Source organism: Hakea prostrata, unplaced genomic scaffold (assembly GCF_041222555.1).
Source record: "Hakea prostrata isolate BN-2017 unplaced genomic scaffold, UWA_Hpros_2 contig_173, whole genome shotgun sequence".
In the NCBI taxonomy this organism is placed as follows: domain Eukaryota; kingdom Viridiplantae; phylum Streptophyta; class Magnoliopsida; order Proteales; family Proteaceae; genus Hakea; species Hakea prostrata.
In genome coordinates this window covers 77,768-93,641 of record NW_028291292.1, presented here as the reverse complement: position 1 = coordinate 93,641, position 15,874 = coordinate 77,768, and the positions used below count along the sequence as shown (strand labels likewise).

Below are 15,874 nucleotides of genomic sequence, written 5' to 3'. Positions count from 1 at the left end.
CTTCAAAGGATGACTAACCCGTTTTATAGAGTAATGTTCCTTGTTGGAGATGATAGTTAGGATAGTCTTGGGATCCTTTCACAAGAGGCCCTGAATAATTTTCTCGTAATGCTTTGAGGCATGAATAGCCGCATCTAAACCCTCACTTTCCGCCAAGTTGCTGTTGTCATAGAGAGAAGCTTCTTTCTTCCTCCGACCGTCGCGAGAGAGCGTCGGCGGCTTTGTTTCCACTACCTGGACAGGATAATATCTCAAAATCAAATCCCAAAAAGCTTTAAGACCCACTTTTGTTGATCAGAGGACACAATGCGTTGTTCCAACAAATATTTCAAACTCTTTTGATTACTTGGTACTTTGAAATGTCTCCCCATCAAGTAGTGACGCCATTTATGGATAGCTAGCACAATTGCCATTAGTTCTTTCTCATAGACCGACTTGGTTTGTGCGCGAGGGGACAACACTTGGCTCCAAAGTAGGCAATGGGGTGGTGGCCATCTTGCATCAAAACCGCACCAAGCCCAAACCCGAGCATCGGCCCACCAAAACCTCCTTTGTGAAATCCGGCATAATCAATACCGGAACGGTTGTCATTGCTGTCTTGAGGGCGTTAAACACCGTTGTTGCCTCTTTACTCCACTGAAATGCATCATCCTCAATAAGTTAGTAAGCGGAGCGGCAATCTTTACATAGTCTTTGACGAATCTTCGGTAATACTCGGTTAAACCTAAAAACCCTTGCAAGGTTTTAAGATTGGAAGGTTGGGGCCATTCCACCATGCACTTGATCTTTCATGGATCTACAACAATTCCGTCTTTAGATATGATATGCCCTAAATGCTCCAGTGTAGCAACCCCAAACATGCATTTTTTTTTCCGGTTGACAACGAGGTGGTGCTATGTGAGAAGTATAAAGGTGGTTCGCAAATAACCCACATGTTCCTCCATGGTCCTGCTATACACTAAGATATCGACAAAGAACACCAAAATAAATTTTCGCAAATGTTCCCGAAATACCTCATTCATGAGTGATTGAAATGTGGCTAGAGCATTCGAAAGCCCAAATGGCATCACCAGGAACTTGTAATGCCCATCATGGGTATGAAAAGCCGTCTTTTCCTCATCACCTTCCGCCATTTTGATCTGGTGGTATCCTGCTCTCAGATCAAGTTTGGTGAACACTATGGCTCCGCCCAACTCGTCCAACAGTTCGTCAATTGCGAGAATGGGAACTTGTCAGGAACTGTGAGTTTATTCAGGGCACGATAATCCATGCAGAAACGCCATCCGCCATCCTTCTTTCGAACCAACAATATTGGACTGGAGTAAGGACTCACACTAGGCCGTACCAATCCCTCGTTAACATTTCTGTACCAACCTTTCGATCTCATTTTTTTGAGAGTGTGGGTAACGATAGGGTTGAATATTAGGTGGGTTACTTTTCTCGGCTAGCCGTATCCGGTGGTCTTGCTTCCTTCTTGGTGGCAGTTCAGTTGGTTCAGCAAATAGTTGAGCAAAGTCAATTAATAAATTTGATACTGTTGTACTCTAGTGTACCTCTATATCATCTCTGTCAGGATGTTGAGGCTGCAGCCAGTAGCCATCACCGCTTGCTTGAATAGAATGTAGCACACTTTTCAATGTTGTTTCCAATCGCAGCAAGGTCGGATCCCCATTTAGTTTCACGAGTCATCCTTGCCACTCAAAGTTCATGGTTCCCAAACGCCAATTACTACTGATGCGTCCAAAATCTGCTCAGCCCTTACCCTGACTACCATGCAGCTGCCGATTTCATCCTCTCTGAAGCCAAAGCTATCGGCCTCGAATCGCAATCCCTTGAATTCGTCAAGGGCATGCCTGTTGCTCTCTTGAAATGGCCTGGTGCAAACCCTGATCTTACTCCCATTCTTCTGTATTCCCATACCGCCATACGGACGTGGTACCTGCCAAGCACCATAAATGGGTTCATGCTCCTTTTGATGCTCACATCGATGAGGCTGGAAATATCTATCCAAGAGGATCGCAGGAGATGAAGTGTGTTGGCATGCAATACCTTGAAAACATATGCCGATTGAAGAAATCTGGGTTTCTACCGATTAGGGCTGTTTACGTTTCGTTCGTTCCAGGGCGAGGAAATAGGCTGCCATGATGGGGCTGAGAAATTAGCCGAAGTCGGAAGAATTCAAGAAAATGAACGTCGGCATCGTTCTTGATGAAGCTAAGATCGGTTCGAATTTTATAGAATTAGGTTTCAATTTTTTGATTGTGAACTCGACACAGATCGGCATCCTCGAATGAAAATTACCGCGTTTTCTTGCGGAGAGGAGCCCATGGTGGCTTGTGATCAAGGCTACTGGTTCCCCTGGTCATTGATCAAAACTTTACGACAATAGTGCAATGGAGAACCTGCATCGAGAGTGTGATGAGGTTCCGGGCTGCCCAATTTGACGTGGTGAAGACGGGGTTTGAATGAAGGTGCGAGGTCATATCAGCGAATATGATCTCCCTGAAGGCTGGCACACCATCTCCAACGGTAAGCTAATGAATTAGCTATTTTTGAAAAAGACTCACTAGATCAGTATTTGTCAATCAAAATCTACTCCTAAATGGTTTCATAAGCACCACCACGCTTCGCTACCGTCTCATAGGTGGCTCTCACTTTGATCATAGCTTCATTGCCCTATAAATCGTGTAACAAGTTTTTGCATATTACTGAAGTGAAGTGGTTTGAGATATCATCTAATAGATATTGGCATTTTTTTGGTAGTGCATAGAATTCAAATTCGATTTACTCGCATGAGAATTTTAATTGAGATATCCTATTTAATCTACGGAACTTCATATACAATTCCTCAATCTTAGTCGATGAATCGGTTTCTCTTGTTTCTAAGAAATTATTCTATCAAATAATTTGTTTCTTCTTTTCATATTTTGAATTTGAATTTATTGGAGAAGCTGAAATCCATGTTCTCGATAAAAACCTTATAACTTAGTGATGAATTTATCACAAGGCTAAGTCAACAAATGAACTTATCACAAGGCTCTGGCTAATTGCAAAGCAAATAATGAACGTAAATGTATAAGAAACGATTCAGATACCTCGTTTGGGTGTCCGCTACTTGTTTATGTAGGTTTTACCTCTGATTCTTGATCGTAGGATCGTGTGCGAGCATACTTGACATGGTGTTTTTGGTCTTTGTATCCTCAGCATACAATACTTTCGAACAAAGAGAGAGAAAGAGAGCTCCAGCTTGTGATAAAATTAAAAAAATATGGTTACATCTCCGACACCTTCCGGTTCCACCAAAAATTGCTCACTTCGTATGAAAAAGTATTCATAGAAGACTTCGCACTCTATTTCTACTCAATGAGACAGTCGTGAAATACCAACCTTACATGCTTTTGGTCATGATGATGAGGCCAATTCAGACCACATCTTTCTTCTATGTCCCCATCCTGGAGCAGGTTTGATCCCTTTTTAACACAATCCTATGGGTTTCTAATTAGAGAATTGAAGCACAGGTGGGGCATTTGATCACAAACCATAGCCAGAGTCTTCAACATATGAAGAACTGTTTACAGAGGGGAAAAAAGAGGGAGGAGAAGAAGACATATGAAGGACTTAGTTCTCACACTGTTTCCTTTGTGACCATTTGGGCAAATTTCCATAATATAGTACGCCACCGGGCACCGGGCAATCAAAACCCATCTCAAATTAAGAGATTCGAAAGCGCATCATGGATTTGCAACCCAAACAGCAGTGACGATGAATTGTTGACTCTCCAAACTTGACCACGGATCCAAAACAATCAAATTCCTAGTGACAGTCCACGGCCGTATAAGACATTCTACAAATTAATTGATGATTAAAATGAAGGGTAACACAATTCTGAGAAATCTGCTCCACATTCACTCCATGGATCAAATGCCTTGGCTTCACTAATCCATTGGAGATCACTTGCCTTCTGAAAGGTCTCCCATCTGAAACCTTGCCAACCAATACCAGATCCTCCTGATGATCTAAGAGCTCCTCCAAATTTTCTTCCCGAACAAAAGATTCCTCAACAGGAAGAGAATAAAAAATTGGAGATCGAGGAAGGGGATGAGAACAAGAAGATTCACCTCTCATTATCGGAGGAGAAGCAGAGAGCAATCGCCGCCGGCCACAAAAGAACACTGCATCGAGGGATGACACCAGCACTCCAAACGAGGATTCAAGGGAAATGAAATCTCTGTGTTTCTTCAAATATGTTTCACGAAACTTGCCCCAGATTCGAGTATGAGAGTGAAGAATTCAACTACGTATCTCTGCAAGTGCACAAGCTCTACAAATTTCAAGATAAAAATCAGGAATTTCTTGAACCGCTCAGAAGGTCGTCAGTTTTATCCACTCGAAGGACCTGTAAAGGAAACCCACATTCTTCAAATTTAGCAGAAACAAAACGAAGTATTTCTTTGTGCTAACTTTTAATTAAATGGGAAACAAACCAGAACAACATAAAGGAATGAAAGGAAAACTGCAAATATTGATAACAAATCATGCCCGTCCATCAATATCAATAGGGAAAAGAAAAAAATCCAACCTTCCTGAGAGAGTCTTGTTGATCAGGGTTCGACCAATTTCGAAGGCATGCGTCATTGGAGATTGTTTTTCCGGAGGCGATGTTTGCTTTCCTTCATGGGATTGTTTTGAGAGTTCTGGAGCCTACGTCTGGGTTTCAAACGGGTTCATTTTGGGGTACGAGTTCCAGGGGATTCAAACGATACAGCTAATGTGGAAAAGGTATGTCATTGTTAGTCGAAGGTATTTTGATATTATGAAAATTGAAAAATTATATCATAACTAAATTGAAGTCTCATTTTTTTGGTAGTTGTTGAGTATTATGAACGGGTGCATGCCTATTCAAGGAGGGTATTTTGGTCAATTAAAATACATACCACAATTGTCTCAAGTTTATGATTTATATAGTAGTATGATATAATAGTATGATAGTATGATATGATATAGTAGTATGATTTTGTCTAGTGGAAGAGAATACCGAAATCTGAGTTTTAAGGGGTGTAATGTTTTTAAAGGGTGAGTTCCATGAGAAGTTACATTGGATGCGAAAATGGGCTTTTTGAGAAGGTTCATGTCTATTTAGGAGGAGTATTTTGGTCTAAGAAAATACGTGCCACAAGTGTTGGAGGTTTTCCTTTTATAAAGTAGCAGATTCAAAAGTCTTAGTTTTTTTAGACTAAAAGCGAAATAGACCAAATCTCATAAGGTCCAAAACCTTTCATTTATTATTTTTCATTGCAATTAAATTGGCACTTGGAGCAGTTGCAAATATTTTTTGCATCAAGAAGTTCAGCTGAAAGAAAAAGAGTGAAAGAAAATTGCTTCCCCCATCTATAATGTACAACTTCTAATCACTACTAATATAGTTTTTGCAATCCTTCATGAGTGTCATATACCCATAGTAAGATCAGAAGCGTCAAAATTGTTAGTTTTGTGTTTTGGGAAATGCATTTTTCGATTCTAAACACGTTTGCTTGGGACAGTTCAAAAGCAAGGCTTCCACTCTCGATAACTTTGGGAAGCTAGTCCTCACTCCTCACTTGCTAGAGATATGTTCTAATCCATGGTGGGAACTTTTACACGTAACAGTAAAGAAAGCAAATGGAAAACTTGGCAATCCAGAGCTTAAACAGCCTCAACAGATGCTCGATACTACACAAAAACAGGATTTCAAGCAATTGGCTTCTCTCCAATAGCAAACAGTCCTATTCTACTCCTTGATCATAATGAGGTATGAGGTAAAATGATAGCCAATTTACATCATCGGTTTGAATATTCTGAAATTTGACAAAACTGACCCAAGCGCAGCGTCACTTTGGATGGTGATATAGCAACGGGCCCACCAAAGCTTTGCTCGGTTCCACGCCATTTTGGTGGGTTTGGTCTCTGTAATTCTCGTTCTTCTTGACCAAGAGTTCAGCTCTTGAAAGCTCAGTGCCACTTCGCCGCTCTTCGGTGACCTCTCTCGTGAGAAAAATGGTGGGAATTTATAGAACTTGCACTCTATCTTCAATTCGTAGGTTTCGAATTTTCATTCTCTTCTGCTTCTTTTTCACATCGAGAGTAGTTGTTTCGTTGCCAGAGGATTCATCGGCGATAATTTCAAGATTCCAGAAGTATCTTCAAATTAACACAGCTCACCCTAACCCTGACTACCATGCAGCTGCCGATTTCATCCTCTCTGAAGCCAAAGCTATCGGCCTCGAATCGCAATCCCTTGAATTCGTCAAGGGCATGCCTGTTGTTCTCTTGAAATGGCCTAGTACAAACCCTGATCTTCCTTCCATTCTTCGTGATTCCCATACGGACGTGGTACCTGCCGAGCACCATAAATGGCTTCATGCTCCTTTTGATGCTTACATCAATGAGGCTGGAAATATCTATGCTAGAGGATCGCAGGACATGAAGTGTGTTGGCATGCAATACTTGGAAGCCGTACGCCGATTGAAGAAATCTGGGATTCAACCGATTAGGACTGTTTACGTTCCGTTCGTTCCAGACGAGGAAATAGGCGGCCATGATGGGGGCTGAGAAATTAGCCGAGTCGGAAGAATTCAAGAAAATGAACGTCGGCATCGTTCTTGATGAAGGTAAGATCAGTTCGAATTTTAAAGAACTAGGGTTCAATTTTTTGATTGTGAACTCTGACAGGATTGGCATCCTCGAATGAAAATTACCGCGTTTTCTTGGCGGAGAGGAGCCCGTGGTGGCTTGTGATCAAGGCTACTAGTTCCCCTGGTCATGGATCAAAACTTTACGACAATAGTGCAATGGAGAACCTCATGAAGAGCATCGAGAGTGTGATGAGATTCCGGGCTGCCTAATTTGACATGGTGAAGGCGGGTTCGAAGGAAGCAGGTGAGGTCATATCAGTAAATATGGTCTCCCTGAAGACTGGCACGCCATCTCCAACGGTAAGCTAATGAATTAGCTATTTTTTTTGGATGAATTACCCAAAGAGGAGAGAAGGGACAAACTAATTCTTTGGTAACAACAATATTTCTGTCCTGAATTAGCTATTAGTTTGTCTTGGTGCAATAGTTCACTGACAATTATGAAAGATTGTTAGGATAACAGATTTTGAAAAAGACTCATTAGATCAGTATTTGTCAATCAAGGTCTAATCCTAAATGGTTTCATAAGGACCACCACGCTTCTGCTGCCGTCTCATAGGTGGCTCTCACTCTGATCATAGCCTCATTGCCCTATAAATCCCATAACAAGTTTTTGCCTATTACTAAAGCTGAAGTGATTTGAGATATCATCTAATAGATATTGGCATTCTTGGTAGTGCATAGAATTCAAATTGGACTTACCTGCATGAGAATTTTAATTGAATTGGAACACTTGATATCCTATTTAATCTGACAAACTTCGTGTACAATTCCTCAATCTTAGTCAATAACTGGTTGCTCTGATTTCTAAGAAATTGTTCTATCAAATAATATGTTTCTTCTTTTCATATTTCGTATTTGAATTTATTGGAGAAGCTGAAATTCTGTCTGGAATACTTTTCTATATTTCTCGTGCATTGAGATTTCTCTTCCGAAATCCATGTTCTCGATAAAAACGTTACAACTTAGAGAGTTCATTCCAATATTGTGTACATAATCCTATATCGAAATATGAATGTGAAAACCTAAAATGTTTCCATAAAAGAGCTTAAGTTAGAATCTGTAAAGGGATTTCTAAATGCTCTGCATTTTAGTTCTATATATAGTTACAATAATATGGTACTTATCAATTATTTAAAAAGATTTTAAAAAAGAAAAATCGCTGCACCGATGTTTTCCTTTCTTTCCACTATAGTGTTGATACATTTTTTCATTGAATTCTATCAATCTTTGGTGAGATTTGGTTGGTTCTTAGCATAAGTTTTGCTGTCTCCGTAGTTAGCTCAAGTGGCATTTTCAGGTCTTGGTGTGTGGGAATAAGGTGGGAGGCTTGGGGATTTGTTGATGCAGTCGACATGATAGGATTAGCTTGAACTTTTTCATGGAATATGAGTTTATTTTTCTGATCGTAGATTTCAATTTGCAAGTGAGGTTTGATTCAGGATGAACTCTTAGTATTCTGTATTACCACGGGTTTCTGGGTCAGACTACAAAGAAGGATGCAACATTCTAACTGGAGGCGGATCAAGGGATTTCAATAAGTGAAAGGCGTTAACATAGGGAGTTAAAATAATTCATTATGTTCCTTTCATAACAGTTGGGCTGGTGGAGGTTTTGCCGTAAAATGTAAAAAGTGCATTTTCTAATTGTACCAAGCTCGGGGAAGTAATGGGTTTTCTTTCAATCCAGTTGGGGAGTGGAAAGTGGAGTAGCAGGGCCGAACAACCTAATTGTTGCTCCCTTTTAAGATAGGCTAAAATGCTAAATAATGACCATGGGTAACACCCACAGTGCATGTTCAACGAGGGGTATCTCTCCCTTCCCTTTTCCTTTCTTTGTTAATTCAAAATTTTTTTGCCTTTCAAGAAAATTTGGATTGTGTGTTAGTTCCCAAAATAGAATCTGGACAGATCTGGATCTGATTGTAAATCAATTTGTTTATGGTTATTCCCTAAAATTCAATTTAAGAAGAAGACAAATTATTTGTGTTGTACCTTACAGCTTCTCAGAAACAATATTTTGATTGTACTCTAACCACAGCTATCTGTCAACTTTAATTATTACTGATCAAACTCAGGAGATGATTTAGGAAGTTATCCTTTTTCAAGCTTATATTTAGTAGGTGAAAACCATGCAATGAACAAAACAGGAAGCATTGAAACAAGGGAAGACATTAGTATACAAGCAGTTTAAGGATGAGCAAAAAGAAGGGGTAATTTCACTGAGGATGAAACCTCAACTTACAGGTGTATATTGAACTGAACAATGAGTAATCATGCCTGGGAGGAGTCATACACAATTACAAATTTTCTTTTTGCCCGGGGCATGCAAAAGTGCCATTTCTAAAAGGAATTGTGGAATTTGTTTCAGTTGGAGACTATTTTCTCTTGGCCCAACATGTAACCCCTGCCACTTCCATTGGATAGCAGTGTAGCCTTATTTTTTTATCAAGGGCTTGGCATTCCCCATGGCCCCAAAGTTCAGAAAAAGCACTCCATAAAACCAACAACAGATTATTAAGCAACCCCCACCCTGCAAGCTTTTTCTTTCTGATTTTAGTATACCTTTCCGATATGACCGCTGGTATTCCTTCCGTCAGGGGTTTGTTATGAATCTGCAGCCATCTGAAGCTGAAGCAGGTTTTGACATTCGAATCCCACCTACTGCTGATGAGAAAATGTTTGAGAAACGGATTGAAGAGGAGTGGGTGCCTTCTTCACACAACATGACATTTGAGGTATGGAAGGACTTGGAAGATTTTCTAAAAATTTGGGAACATAGCTAGAAATGTGAGAAGGAAGCATCTAATTCAGGGAGAGGGACGGGTATTGATAGTGGTGATTCTGTAAGCTGGCCTAGCCCCCTATAAATCTATTATCTCCTTCCTCCCTTGCTTTTCTAAAATGACCCCCTTAACCCTCAAAGGGGGGAGAGATCGTCATAAGGTGCTAGCAGCTTACCCAGCCTTTTCTGTTTAATGTATTAATTTCATTACCATTGAACTGGGACTGGAGAAGTTGCCACTATTTTATGTTCACATAATCAGTTGAAAGGAAGAGAGTAAAGAAAATGACTATAGCCATCACCTGACTAGCTGTACTTGTTAGAAAACAAGCATTAAATAATCAAAACAACAGTTGAACTTGAACAAAGAAAAGAGAGAAAAAGAAGAAGAGAAGAGAGATGAAGAACCCGTAGAAAAGGCCTGTGATTCTTGCTTAAGAGTCTAGAATCACAGAGCCCTTTTACTTATAGCTTCTAATGAATCTAATACAACTTGAGAGACAAGTAATTGTCCTCTAGAAAAAGGAAACAAAAAATTACAACTTTAGTAACTTCCTAGCTCCTAAAATAGAAAATTCTGAAAATAGAAACTACCACCAAAATAGAAACTATGCTTTCTAAAAACTCCCAAAACTTATGTAGCAAGACTTCTACATTAGAAATAGAAACTATGCAGTTTTTACTGTTCACGTGAACAGTAAACACGCTTTTACTGTTCACGTGAACAGTAACATGAACAGTAAAATAGTACAAACTTGCATATACTTCAACACTCCCCCTCAAGCTGGAGTGTACACAAAGAAAACTTCAGCTTGCACAATAAGAATAAACTTGAAAGGCAGCACCAATCTTGAATTGTGTAGCAATGACAGATGTCAATAAACACTGAGAAAACTTCACCCAGGAGATAATCAACACCAACTTAAAAAAAAAACTTTAATTCTTCACGTCAATAGAACCATCCAATAATAAAAACAATTGACGATGTTGAAGATGAACAAAATCCATAAGTATAACAGGATCAAAGATACTATCCATATAATGCCGGTAGTAGGAGAAATATCCACACTAAATCTTCAACATTGCAACTCCAATGTCCATAAGTATAGCAGGATCAAAGATACCATCCACATAATGCCGGTAGTAGGGAGAAATATCCATACTAAATCTTCAAAATTACAACTCCAATGTCCATATAAATGCTTCACAAGAAGGCAAGTAATAGGCAAAGTATAGGTAGGTAGAAGGCAATATTGATTACTGTGGACCAAGTAGGTAGGTAAAAGACAGTATAGGTTACTGTGGACCAAGTAGGTAAGGTAGTATGGGTTACTATTGACCAAATAGATAAGGTAAAAGACAGTATGGGTTACTGCGGACCAAGTAGGTAAGGTAAAAGACAGTATGGGTTACTGCGGACCAAGTAGGTAAGGTAGTATGGGTTACTACAGACCAAGTAGTTAGGAGGACAATATAGGTAAAGACATGTAATGATATCGTTGTAGAATGCCATAAGTTGAGGACAAAGATCTTCTCAAATAATATCTATCAGCACATCTTGAGTAGATATAGAATAAGGTACCATTCTCCCCTTCACGTGTAGCATTACACGTGGACAATTAATGATGACCAGTGACAAGCATCTTAAAGTATGAACACAAAAGAAACCCAAGAAGGAAAAGTAGAACCCACAGAGCAGTGTATTTTTCACTAATAAAGTTGATCAAGCAGCAGAAAATCGTCTCACAGGACAAAATCTTGTGCACCAAGGGGGGGAAAAAATCTGGACCACTGCTAACCCTTAGGCAGGAGCAAATTAGATCAGGCAAAAAAATATATTGAACCAGCTTGGAATCTCAAAATTGCAGTAGTCGTTGCAGCAATCCACTCGGAAGAAGCGCATAACAGTTGCTGCAATAGCAGATAATATCAAATCTCGGACCATAGCAGCAAACTTCTGCTAGATTTGAAACTCTAACAGATCTCGATATGAAGGAAAAATAGTCCTCTAGGTCTTTGTAGAAGTATTAGATAAAAAGAAGGCTAAACTTGATTCTGAAATAAACAACGAAAGAAGTAGTAAAGCAAAAAGATAGTAGCAGAATTTCTTAGAAGAGAGAAATTCAATGAAACAGGGGTACTAGTATATGACTTGCAACTAAACTTATAGCACAAACAATGGAAGACAATACTTAGGGCTTGCAATCCGAATTATGGGCATATCTTTGCAAGAATCAAGAGGAATCCCAAGACATCAGTATAGTGCAGATTGAACTTCAGGTTTGCCCAAAAAGTAGGGTAGTAGCAACCTCAGTTGAATCAAATAGGTAGACATATCCCCAGAAACCTTAGGGCCTTTTTGTAGTATTAATACACAGATACTTGGTGCTTCAAAAGTTAAAGAAGAAGGACAACCATGCACAATTACTGCAGTGAAGGTTGGGGCTGCCCTAGATAAGAAAAAGGAAAAAAAAAAAAAGAAAGAAAAAAAATTGGGCAGCCAAGAGAGAGAAAACGGTCCCTAAGTTGATTAAACTTGCTCTGATGCCATGTTAGAAAACAAGCATTAAATAATCAAAACAGCAGCTGAACTTGAACAAAGAAAAGAGAGAAAAAGAAGAAGAGAAGAGAGATGAAGAACCCGTAGAAGAGGCATGTGATTCTTGCTTAAGAGTATAGAATCACAGAGCCCTTTTATTTATAGCTTCTAATGAATCTAATACAACTTGAGAGACAAGTAATTGTCTTCTAGAAAAAGGAAACAAAAAATTACAACTTTAGTAACTTCCTAGCTCCTAAAATAGAAAATTCTGAAAATAGAAACTACCACCAAAATAGAAACTATGCTTTTCAAAAACTCCCAAAACTTATATAGCAAGACTTCTACATTAGAAATAGAAACTATGCAGTTTTTACTGTTCACGTGAATAGTAACATAGTTTTTACTGTTCACGTGAACAATAACATGAGAAGTAAAATAGTCCAGACTTGCATATACTTCAACACTTGTCTTTTCTTCAGACTGACTACTTTAATCAGTACTACCATATTTCTGGACTCCCATGTAATATATCTGTCTCCTCCACAAAATAAGGGAGCAAAGGTGCTTTATCATATTGGGAAGTCATGGGAGTGCTGGCATATTCCATCTCTGAGACCAAATTCCTTTTCCCTGTCTTTATTCTTATCCTTCCTCTTTGTGTGCTTGAATGTTTTGTCATACTTATCAAATATATTTGTGAAGGCAGAAGCATCAAAACTTTTAGGTTTGCTTTTTTTGGGATTTTAATTTTCCAATTCTAAATTTCTAACTGTTTATGCTTGGGACAGTTTAAAGGCAAGGTTTCCACTCTAGATAAGTTTGGAAAGCCAGTCTTCACACTCTGAGATGACTCCAATCCATGGTGGGCACTTTTAGAAGGGGCGGTAAAGAAAGCTAATGGCAAACTTAGCAAACTAGAAGTTTTCCTGCCTCAACAGATTCTTGATACTTCAGGGAACGAGGATTGCCTGCAATTGGTTTCTCTCCCATGGCAAACACTCCTATTAAGCTCCACGACCATAATGAGGTGAAATGTTTTTACAAAATTTTCCACTATGTAAAGTCACTTTTTCGGCTTTTCAATGTACCCATATATTTTCCCATCTATGCTTCTCTTTTTTTTCTTTCTTTTTTCATCTCTTTCTTCTTCTTCTTCTTTTCTTTTCTTTTCCATTTTTTTTTCAAATTCACATTCTATTTGCAAATTTCCGTAGATATAATCTGAGAGGAAATTCTATTGAACATAGAAATGGTCTACTGCGGAAGAAATCCCTCTTTTTTTGACATGGGTTTTGTTTGTATTTATTTAAGTTGCTTGTTTCTATTTTAGAACTTTCTGCCAACCTAATAGTTTCCTTTTCTTTAGTTTCTTGCTTCTAATCTAGGTCTCAGCCTAATAACTAACGTGCTATTTTTGGGTTCAATACTTGAGCTTATATATTACAACCTGCCCATAAAGGCAACCCGCTCTTATCACCTCCCCCTGTGATCTATCGTCCCCCTTACTAGACTCCCTGGTGCTGATATTCCCTTGACTGCTGCAGCGCTTTGAGACTTCAACTTACTTTTCCAATCAACTAGTGCTGGAAGGTGATCAAACCCAAGATTGCTGCTGCTGATCACCTCCAGAGAAGAATTGAGACCCCCCCTGCAGATCGATCAAAGTTACGCTCGCTTTGCCGGTAACTCCTAGTGATCATCCTTTCTCCGAAACTCTAGCCTTATCTCGAGAAGGGTTTTGGAGGACCGAACCGGACTAAAAAGAGGCCTGCATGATCCCAGATGTAGGCCTTCCTGTTGGCTGAATGGTTCTATTGCATTGACCTTCTAATTTTGAGGACAACATCCTTTTCTTTTTCCCATCTTAGACCTCCACTTCTGCGTATTGAAACTTCACCAAATTTGGAGCCCAAGACCAATTTGACACTTTGAGCTGCCGGTTGCATGACCTAGAATTTGCTTCCTTCTAATTTGGTGTTAGCCATCTTATTTTTACGAGCTTCTATTATTGATGATCTGCTGCTACATCTATCAATCCTACTGTGTGGTGGTTATTAGCTGAGCCTCCTCAACTTGACAAATGCATCTCAGATAATGGTGACTCGGGAATCACCGCCTCCATGCCGGGAGGCCATTAGGCTGGAATATTCTCTCGCTAGATCGGATGTGGAATTGGACTGGGTTAGATATAACCTTAAAGATCTTTTACTTGAGCATGTTTCAGTGCTAGTCTTAAAGTCGAAGTGCAATCTTCTTTCACTTGCATGTTTACATTGCAGCCTTTATTTACATTTTCTTATACACTTTTGGACTCCTTAACTGATACAATTATCTTTCCTCTTGCTATTTATCTGCTTTCTTGCCGGGTTACTGATCTTTTCATTTTCGTTTATTATATTTATTTGTTTGACCCAGTAAACTATTTTTTGGTATCCAATTAATATTGTTCTTAACTACTTTATATGATTTTGCAGTTTCTAAATCAAGTGGAATACCCGAAAGGAATTGAAATATATGAGTCAATCATCGTAGCATACACATCCTACACCGAGAACACAAAGAATGCTGCTTCCCAGAGACGAGTTGTGAAAATAGTAAACATGGCCAATATCCTATAGCAATCACAGATGCTTCAGCTTCATTGTGGTGTGTAGGGAAGAGGGATTTTCCTCACTTGGTAATCACAACACAGAGAGATGCATAAATGGAGGTCACAATCTCCGATGCCCAGTGTACTTGATTAAATGTAACGTGTATTCCCGTTGATGAACATTGTTCTAATCCAGATTTTATCATCACCTGAGGGTCAATTCTGATGGCCAATGAGGCAATGTGTTGATTTATTTCTTGATGAATGATGACACATGTGAGGTGAATCAGGGTAAAATCTGTGTCTCCTTCTTCCTTGTTTTCTATTCGATTGTGTGTGATTGATCGCTCTAATATTAACAGTTTTGCATTCGATTCGCAGGTTCCTAACAGATAAAAAGAGTTACAGCTTTATTAGTTGGTCACTGTCTTATCAGTTCAAAATAACTAGACAACGAGCCCAGTCATCTTTTGTTCAAAATAAGATAAAAGTAATTTTCATCTGGACATTTGGTACAATTTCTCTCTCTCGCATAGGTAATTTGGACCTCTTGATTAGGATACTAGGAAAGAAAATAAGAAAAAGTAATTTTCATCTTCATTTTGTGCAGGAATTTTTTGATAAGTTCTTATTTTTTTGTTCTTTTTGTAGATTTGTTTGGTAGGTCGAATAAAAGTAAGAACCCTTACCAAAAAATAAGGATAAAGATAAAATAAAAGAAGTCAGAACGAAAGAAAGATGTGATTTTGTTTAGTTTGGTCAGTTTTTTTTTTTTTTTTTTCTATCCTCGTATTTATTTTGGTAGGTTAAAAAAAAAAATGTTTCATACATGTAGGTTCCCTTAGTGGACCACAAACTAATGTTGGGTCCCCTTAGCGTAATACATTACGTGTGGGTCCCAACTAGACAAACATTGTTAGCCGCCGTTAAGTATATTCAAATTTCAAATGGAGAAGGACCAAAATGCCCTCATATTATTTAATACATTGTGTTATTAAAATATTAACCATATAATTAACGCTTAATGACCAATTATCTCTTTTTAAAACCATATATTAATTTTCTCCCCCAAAAAAAAAACCGTCACGTTTAAATAACCTAAGGGGCATTTTGGTCCCGTCACGTTTGAAATTTGAATATGCTTAATAACGACAAATATTGTTAGTCTGACTGGGACCCACACATAATATATTACATTAAGGGGACCCAACATTAGTAAAGAAATAAACGAAATCCAAAAGGACACAAAGGTATTTTCATCATAAAATTTATTGAATTAACTGTTAA

General features: G+C 38.7%; 2 pseudogenes; both read left to right on the top strand.

Moving 5' to 3' along the window:
• The first annotated feature begins 1,179 nt into the window (after positions 1–1,179).
• LOC148998725 (uncharacterized) lies at positions 1,180–5,753 on the top strand (annotated as a pseudogene).
• Positions 5,754–6,008: 255 nt separating this feature from the next.
• Positions 6,009–14,615, top strand: LOC148998724 (uncharacterized; annotated as a pseudogene).
• The last annotated feature ends 1,259 nt before the right edge of the window (positions 14,616–15,874 follow it).